General features: G+C 40.8%; 1 protein-coding gene across 1 annotated transcript in view; it reads right to left on the minus strand.

Moving 5' to 3' along the window:
* LOC109914589 (potassium inwardly rectifying channel subfamily J member 1) overlaps positions 1 to 8,878 on the minus strand; it is a 58,125-nt gene extending 49,247 nt beyond the window's left edge. Inside the window, exon 1 of the mRNA XM_048615587.1 lies at positions 8,820 to 8,878. The gene's annotated coding sequence lies outside the window, so the exon portion shown is untranslated. The remainder of the gene's footprint in view (positions 1 to 8,819) is intronic.
* Positions 8,879 to 9,087: the final 209 nt, after the last annotated feature.

Raw genomic sequence — 9,087 nt, forward strand, 5'->3', positions numbered from 1 at the left:
CAAAGTCTAATCTCAGATTGCTAAGGAAGTGAAAGCTGCTTGGAGAGAAGAAACAAATATTGATAAGGGTAGTGCAGTTGATGTGATTTACATGGACTTCAGTAAGGCCTTTGGTAAGAAACCACATAGAAGACTGATCCAAAAGATAAGAGCCCATGGAACCTAACGTAAATTGGCAAACTGTATCCAAAACTGGCATGTAAGAAGGAGGCACAGGGTGATGATGGAGAGTTGCTTTTCTAATTGGAAGCCTGTGACAAGCAGCACACCACAGGGATCGATGTTGGAATCTTGCTGTTTGTTACAAACATTAATGACTTGGATGTGAATGTAGGTGGTATAACTAGTAAGTTTGCAAATGACATGAAAGTTGGTAGGGTTTCTGATAGTGAGGAGGATGGTCTCGGGCTATAGTCTAATATTGATCAGCTGGTAAATCAGGCAGAGCAATGGCAGACGGAATTCAATCCTGATCAGTGCGAGGTGACAGATTTTGTAAGGTCTAATGAGGGAAGGATGTACACAATGAATGGCTGTCCCCTACGCAGTACAGAAGAACAAAGGGACCTTGGTCTATAAGTACATAGATCCCTGAAGGTGTCAGCACAGGTAGGCAGGGTGATGAGGGCATACAGGAAGCTTGCCTTCATTAGCTGGGTCTTGTTACAACTTTCTAAAACACCGGTTCGGCCACAGATGGTAGTCTTTGTGCAGTTCTGGTTGTCACACTATCAGAAGGACGTTATTGTAATAGAGAGGGTGCAGGGAGATTCACCAGGATGTCGCCTGAGATGGAGAGTCTCGGTCATGAGGAGAGACTAGATAGACTGAGTTTATTTTCCCTGGGGCAGAGGAGGCTGAGGGAGGATCTAATTGAGGTATACAAAATTATGAGAAGCATAGATAGGGTAGATTGTCATAATCTTTTTTCCATGGCAAACACACCTAAGACCAGAGAGGATATGTTTATGTTGAGGAACAAGTGGTTCAGAGGAGATCTGATAAAAACTTTTTTTCATCCAGAGGTTGGAAGAAATCTGGAATGTGCTGCCTGGGCAGATGGAGGCAGGTGTTCTCATAACATTTCAGAAGCATCTGGATGAGCACTTAAAATTCCAGGGATATGGACCAGGCGCAGTAAATGGGATTAGTGTAGTTTGGTATTTATTAGTCAGCATAGAAATTGTGAGCTGAACGCCCTGTTTCTATGCAGTATGACTCTATGGCTTTAGTTACTTTACCTCTAATCACCATACAAGGTAAGGTGTTACTGAGGTGAGTTAAAGGTCTTGGAGCATTCTCCACTCTCAGGAATGTCATGAGCTGAGTTGAACAGGTTTCATACAAGTGTAGCCCTTTGATGATAATCATATCCACTGAGATCAGCAGGAGTAAAGCAGCTATCAGAGGCGAACTGGGGACCAAGTCTTATGTGTTTAAGGGCCTGCCAGTTAATCCATAAGTTCTATCTTTGTTGTGTCAACACTTAAAGTATCATTTATAGCTTCTATTGAAAACAACTTGCCCATTAGTTTATGTTTAGTTTATGTTGATTTAGTTTTAATTATAAAGGTAAAGGTTATAAAAGTGAAATTGCGCCAATTGCTTTCTACCATATGGGTCATTTGATAAATTTCATTCATTTAGGTTACTAGTCTCCTTGGCAATGATAATGGGCTCAGTAGGGACCTAAAGGCTCTTGGGGAGACAGAAAGAGTGACCCAAGTTCTAAATGAATATTTAGTAAATGTGATGAAATGTGCCTTTAAGAGGGATTTGCTCTGTCCTGTTTCTCTTCAAGAAATGCATTGTAAACCTGGAGCCCAGGTGTCTGCTGCATGGAAAGCAGATTAAATAACTTTGAGTTATTTTTGAATTAGCCAAAAAGACGAAACACAAGGGGTTGGAGTCAGGCTCACACAGAACCTGTGCTTTAGTTTTTGCTTTTAGTTGTTGAAGTTGGGGTTTTTGGAGTTGAAGATGCTAGATATAGTTCTCTCTGCTGCTGCAAAAGCTTGAGTTCTCTCTCTGCTGCTCAATTCATTCTTTTGGTCTTTGCCTTTCTCTTGGACTTTTCTTCTTTTTCTGCTTGTATTTTAACTGTGGTGTAAGAATAAAGTGTGTTTTGCTTAACACACAGTGTCTTACACTTGCCTTCAAATAAAATAAAAGTTAGGGTCTAGGCTATCTCCTTGATGTATTTTAATGGGGTTTGGTCTCATCCATTACAGTGGATGGTGGGGACACTGGTGGTGGGGAAGTCATTGTTTAAGGTGGTAGATGGCATGCCAAGGTTTTATTTAAAGTTGTTTGGATGGAATACATCCAAAACTAATGTGAGAATTCAGGACGGATATTGCAAAGACACTGGCCATTGTCATTGAAAAGGAAGTGGGATCATTGAAAAGAAAGAGAAGGCACATGAAAGTTGGTGGAAATCTTGAACCGCCTGTGTAAGTTATCCCACAGTGCTGTTACGAGGGGAATTCCAGCATATTGACCCACCAACAATTGACAAACAGCAATATAATTCCAAGTCAGAATTGTGAGTGACTCGGAAAAGACTTGCATATGGTGGTGTTTATATGTGTCTGCTTCCCTTCTCCTTATAGATGGTAGGGGTTATGGGTTTCGAAGGCACCTCAATGAGATACTACAGTGTATCTTGTAGATTGTGCACACTGCTGCTACTGTGCACTGGTGGTGGGGAAGTCATCGTTTAAGGTTGCAGATGGCGTGCCAAGGTTTTATTTAAAGTTGTTTGGATGGAATGCATCCAAAACTAATGTGAGAATTCAGGACGGATATTGCAAAGACACTGGCCATAACCTTCCAATCCTCCTCAGGTACAGAGGCACTGCCAGAAGATTCAAGAACTGTTAATGTTCCATCATTGTTCAATGAAGAACAATAATAAACCCAGCAGCTTCAAGCCAATCAGTTAAGCCTCAGTGCAGAATAGATTGTGGAAATAATAATCAGGGACAAAGTCGACAGTCACTTGAACAAATGTGATCTTATTAATGAAAGTCAGCATGGATTTGTTCAGGACAAATTGTGTTTCACTGATGGATATTTTGTTTGATGAGGGTAAAGAGGGTTGATTGGGAGAACATGTAGCGTACATCAATTTCCAAAAATCATTGAATCAAGTGCCACCTGACAGGCTTGTCAGCAAGTGAGAGTGGAATAAAAGGAATGGTGGCAGCATGAGAACAAAATTAGCTGCATGGCAGAAACAGAAAGGATGGAAAGTTGTTAAAGTGAGGTTTCCCAGGGTTCAGTATTAGCACCTCTGTTTTTCTTCATCAGTATTAATAGACTTAGGGTGTGACTTACATTTGTAGGCCACAATTTCAAACAACATAAGATGACACCATTTTTGGAGGTATAGCAAACTCTGAGGAGGACTACAAGAGGACAAAATCAGGCTGGTGTAACAAACAGGTGTACAGCCAATGAAATTTAACACAGAGAAATGCGGAGTGATTCATTTCAGTGGAAAGAACAAGAGGCAATATGAAAACAAAGCTCAGTTTTGGGTGTCCGGATTGATCAGTTTAGGGGGCACCTTTGTTTGAGGGTGGTGCCTGGCATACATGGCCTCTACACTGAGCAGATAAACAATCACTCCAGAGTTCCACACAAACCAGTCTGCATACTGACACATTGGCTGTCGGTTTCAGAAGTCGATACCATGTACGGATCTTGGAGGTGCATAAAGAAGATTATTAGTGGGAGTATTGTACATGGGAACACAACAGCCATGTTGAGGACACGAACACATGATGCATCAGTGGCCCCCAACAATTAGTAGTGGAGTTAATTGTGGGGGGAGAACCCAATAACAATGTTCCCCTGACTGGAGAGTGCATCATTGAGGGATGGGCTGGGTTTGAGAGGAGGCCTGAGAATGGCAACAGCAGGTTGGGGATGAAATGGGTGAATGGAACAAATGGGATTTCAATGGTATGAGTAAGATGGCATGGAATGAGGGAATGAGAAGATGAAATTAGTTAAGTTTAGCAAAAATGGCACAATGAAAACTATTTGATAATTCATAATTTTAAAGATATTCTTTGTGCTTGAAATTGATTGGAATGAAAATGTTTTAGAAAAGCTGTCAGGTGAATTAAAGAATATATTCGATTGATGAGGAAGGAAATGATAACATTCAGTTTCTGCACTGTCTGACCTCAATGGATATGCCATAATACAAACATAAACTCAGTGAAGGAGCAGTTATAATGTTGCTATGAAATTCAAATCCTACACAGGCAATTGCCTTGGAGCAAGCTGGCACTCCTGTTCTCTTCAATGGTAAATGCTGAAATTATAAGAGGCAGATTTTAAGGAGTGTTTATTCCTCAAATAATATTGAGCCCATCAGAGGTAAAACTGCCTTTTGAACTCAGGGAAAAACAGTTCCCAATTAGACCTTCATAATCTATGACTACAAACAAATCACAAGATCAGACTCATGACAACATTTATATTTATGACCCTAGACCTGTTTTTACACATGGACAGCTTTATGTGGCATTTTTCCAGAGCGATTCTATTAAAGCATTTGGTGAAAAAATAATTAGAAATCTGAATTTAAGTATTGTTGCAAAAAATACAGTAATTTGACGAGAAATATTTTTCAGGCCATTGCTGGTATAAGAGAAAGATTGCAATTATAAAGCAGATACAGGAACAGAGGGATATAGGGAGTAAATTCACAAATCATTGAAGGTAATAGGGCAGGTAGAAAAAGCAGTTAATGAGGCATTACGATTTCTTGGCTTTAACAATATAAACATAGAGTTCAGAAGTGAGGAAGTTGTGATAAATGTTTATAAAACACAGGGTTGGCCTAAACTGGAGGATTGTTTCCAGTTTTGGGTGCTGCACAGGAATGTAAATGCATTAGAGAGGGTTCAGAAATATTTAAGAGAATAGTTCCAGGGATGATTAATTTCGCTGACATGGATGGATTATAGGGCAGTTCCTTCTGGAGAAAAGATGGTTGGAAGGAGATTTGATGGAATTTTTCAATACCATGAGGGCTCTGAATGGAGTAGTTGGAAAGGAAGTGTTCCTATTAGTGGAAAGATCAAGAATAGAAAACACCAGCATAAGATGTATGGTAAAATAATACATTAAGACTCCTTAGACAGTACCTCCAAAAAACCACAATGACGAATATCATCTGGAAGGACAAGAGCAGCATATAACTGGAAATACCAATATCTTCAAATTCCTCTCCAAGTCACTTATCATCCTGATTTGGAAATATATCACCATTCCTTCAGTGTCACTGGATCAACATTCTGGAACTCTCTCCCTAAGAGCATTGTGGCACCTTCTACTCACCAGGATTGCAGTAGTTCAAGAAGACAGCTCACCATTAAGGGGAGGCAGTTCCCTAGTGGCATTTTCACTGGACTATTAATCCAGAGAACCAGATAACATTCTGGGGATCTGGGTTCAAATCCCACCACGGCAGATGGTGGAATTTGAATTCAATAAATATCTGGAATTAAGAATCTAATGATGACCATGAATCGATTGTCAGGAAAAACCCATCTGGTTCACTAATGTCCTTTAGGGAAGGAAACTGCCATCCTTACCTGGTCTGGACTACATATGACTCCAGACTCACAGCAACATGGTTAACTCTGAACTGCCATCTGGACAATTATGGATGGGCAATAAATGCTGCCTAACCAGTGACACCCTCATCCTGTGAATGCATTTTAAAAATTACCTTCTCAAGGGCCTCTAAGGATGGACAATCAATGCTGGCCCAGCTAGCAATGCCCACAATCCTGTGAATGAATAAAAAGAAATACCAAAGCAACATGGTCTGGGTCATCACCAAAGCAATGGAATTTACATATTTCGTGTCTGTCATTTAGCTGATGTAGGTCAGACTGTGAATATACCATGAAAAGAAATAAACATCCGTACTAAGTGAGTGGTGGATCTGAAATGCACTGCTGAAAACATGCCAGAGTAGATTCACTCAGATTTATGGAAGAGAGTTAAATAATTGCCTGAAGAGAAGCAAACTGCAGGGTTACGGGGAAAACTCAGGACTGGCTGAGTTTCTGATCCAGAGAACTGAAAGGGTCACAATGGGTTAAATGGCGTCCTTTTGTGCTGTAACCAATTCCATGATTCAAAGAATCAGACTTGAAGTTAAGTCAGTAAATATAGGGATTACTTCCCAACTTTAAAACAATGATTTTGACATACTTGTTTACTCATATCAACACTCCTTACTCTAAGTCATTGAGTAAAAGGAGGTAGGCAGAGTCAATTGATTGGAAAGAGTGAGTGCCTTTGTTCTTAAAACCTCAAGTGACTCTTTATAATAATGAAGCTTGTCTTGAGGCAACTGCCTCAGTCCTTGAAATGGGTGAAGAGAAGTTCTGATCTTTTGAATGGCTGAAAGGTCCCAAAGCACTATTCACAAGAAACGAACAGATTTCTTCACAGTGTCCTGGGGGAATATTCACCTTGAGCCATAGTCACAAGAAAACACAGATTATTGATCAGTGTCACAATGCAGTTTGTGGTAGCTTGCTGTGTACAAATTGATTGCTGTGTTTCCAATGTTATAACAATGAGTACACCTCAAAAAGTACTTCATGGGTTGCAAGATGCTTTGGGATACTTGAGACTAGAATATAAGAGCAGAGATGTACTTGCTAAGGGTGTAGAAGGCTCTGGTCAGACTGCATATGGAATATTGTAAATGGCTTTGGGCCCCAAATCAAAGGAAGGATGTGCTGAGATTGGAAGGGATCCAGAGGAGATTTACAAGAATGATCCCGGGGATGAAGGGCTTGTCATATGAGGAGTGGTTGACGACTCTGGGTCTGTACTTGATGGAGTTTAGAAAGATGAGGGCATGTCTCATTGAAACTTCCAGAATACTGAGAGGCCTGGGTAGAATGGATGTGAAAAAGATGTTTCAACTAGGAGGAGAGACTAGAACCTGAGGGCACAGACCCAGAATGAAGTAACAACACTTTAGACCTGAGATGAGGAGAAATCTTTTCAGCCAGAGGATGGTGAATCTGTCGAACTCATTGCCGCAGAAGGAGGCCAAGTCATTGAGTGTATTTAAAACAGAGATAGATAGGTTATTGAATAGTAAGGGAATCGAGGATTGCTGAAAGAAGACACGAGTATGGGGTTGAGAAACATATCAGCCGTGATTGAATGATGGAGCAAACTTGAGGGGCCAAATGAGCCAATTCTTCTCCTATGTCTTATGGTCTTATGGAATGCCCCTGAGGTCATGTAAGGTGCTAAATAAATGCAAATTCCTTCTTTGTCTACAATATATCTGCAATTTTTCTTGACAGAAAGCTCTTTTGTTTATCTATCCAATTCTTTATGGAGTGTAGTCAATAATTAGGTCAGTTGTTCATGAATATGAAAAATTCACATGCTCCCAGCCACTTCCTAAAATATAATGCGTTACTGTCGCTGGTTTTAGTTTGATGACCATCCCAGTGCTCGCTGGTACATCCCAGTGCTGCCAATCCTCTAAACACTCACTCAGTGGCTGCTCCTCGTTTATGACGTGAGACTATTGCCAAGGCCTTGGGCCTGGTGGGGAATGGATTGTGTTTTGCAGGGCAGCCCAGTCCTGTTCCAGCAGTAATCAGCACAGCCAGAGGAGCCGTTTGTCTGGCTGAACATCCCAACCTGAGCTCCTTTTTCAGAAAAGCAGGTCCTGCTAAAAATGGCCACACACTCAGGGGAACACTTGCTGATTACTCGAATGAGGCCTGACCTTACATTTTCCAACAGGGAGCTTTTGTATATCTTAACTACAAACTGAAATGCAGCCAGACACCATGGCTGAAGGATAATTTACAACGGTCAGGAGACCAGTCACTATCCGAACCCACGTGCATTTTGGCAAGGGTACAACATCAGAAAAATAGTTTCTAAATCTAAACGTCCAAGAAATGACAGACCATCCAGGGCTAACAGAAAATGTACCGAAGGAAATCGGAACAAGTGTAAACCCGTTCTGTGCTGAGCAATTGTCTTCACTCTTAATTGAAGTTATTTGAGGGGGGAGAAAAAGCCATTTTTTTGAAAAGCACAATTACAGCAGGATGAGGAGTAACTTGGCCTGAATTCATTCTGTGTTGCTATGCCAGTGACTGTGAAGTATTACATACCTTCGCCGCTCTGTGTGTATCGGTACTATTCAGCTTCAGCACTGCATGATCAGTGCAGTGTTACCTCCTGGAAAGGCAATACCTCACTGGGGACTACACACAGCCTGGAGCTGGGGAAAGGATCAATCACACTCCCTGGATAGCAGCCTAGGTTTTCCCTCACAGCAATAAGGAGATAAGGGTCTGCAGGGACTCTGACTCAAATCCCAATGACTGTTGACCCTGCTCCCACCCAGCCCAACCCCCACCTGCTCCACACTTCAGATAAACTCAAATTAGTATGTAAATCAAGAGGTAGCAGGGTCTAGAAATACAAAGTCAGCAAGGTTTAAATCTCTGCATCAAGCAACCTTAACAAGTGTTTCATTCTAATCATTCTGAGGGCTGATGGATTCAGCGTAGAGACTCATGCCACAGGCAGCCCTTCAAAGAATTATGTTTCCACTTTCTTTTCAGAATCTTGCCAGTTATGGCCTGTTGTCGCCAATGTTGTGTAAGTCACCCAAAAAGTTTTCCTTCTCATCTATTTCAATTGAAATTTTTTTGATCCTTTATTTCAAAGTAAGTTAACAGTAACATTTTTTCTACTTACCAGCAATCAGTTCTCATAGTTAAAGCATTTCTTACCTTTTTGAAAGGAAAAAAATGAGGAGTCTCTGATAAACAGCAATGCAAGGGCACTTCACATGTTACTTCTGCAAATGTCTTGTATGCTGGGTTGCTAGGAACACCCAGAATTAGACTCAAGCATTCACCTTTTATACATCTGGGTTTGGTCTCAACTGGCTAGTTCCAAATTTATATGCAAATTAATCAAAAAACATCTGAAAGCAACACTATTAAATCAGCGACAAGAATTTGCACATTATCATGTTATTAATCTTTATAACTAAAC

Source organism: Rhincodon typus, chromosome 32 (assembly GCF_021869965.1).
Source record: "Rhincodon typus isolate 14 chromosome 32, sRhiTyp1.1, whole genome shotgun sequence".
In the NCBI taxonomy this organism is placed as follows: domain Eukaryota; kingdom Metazoa; phylum Chordata; class Chondrichthyes; order Orectolobiformes; family Rhincodontidae; genus Rhincodon; species Rhincodon typus.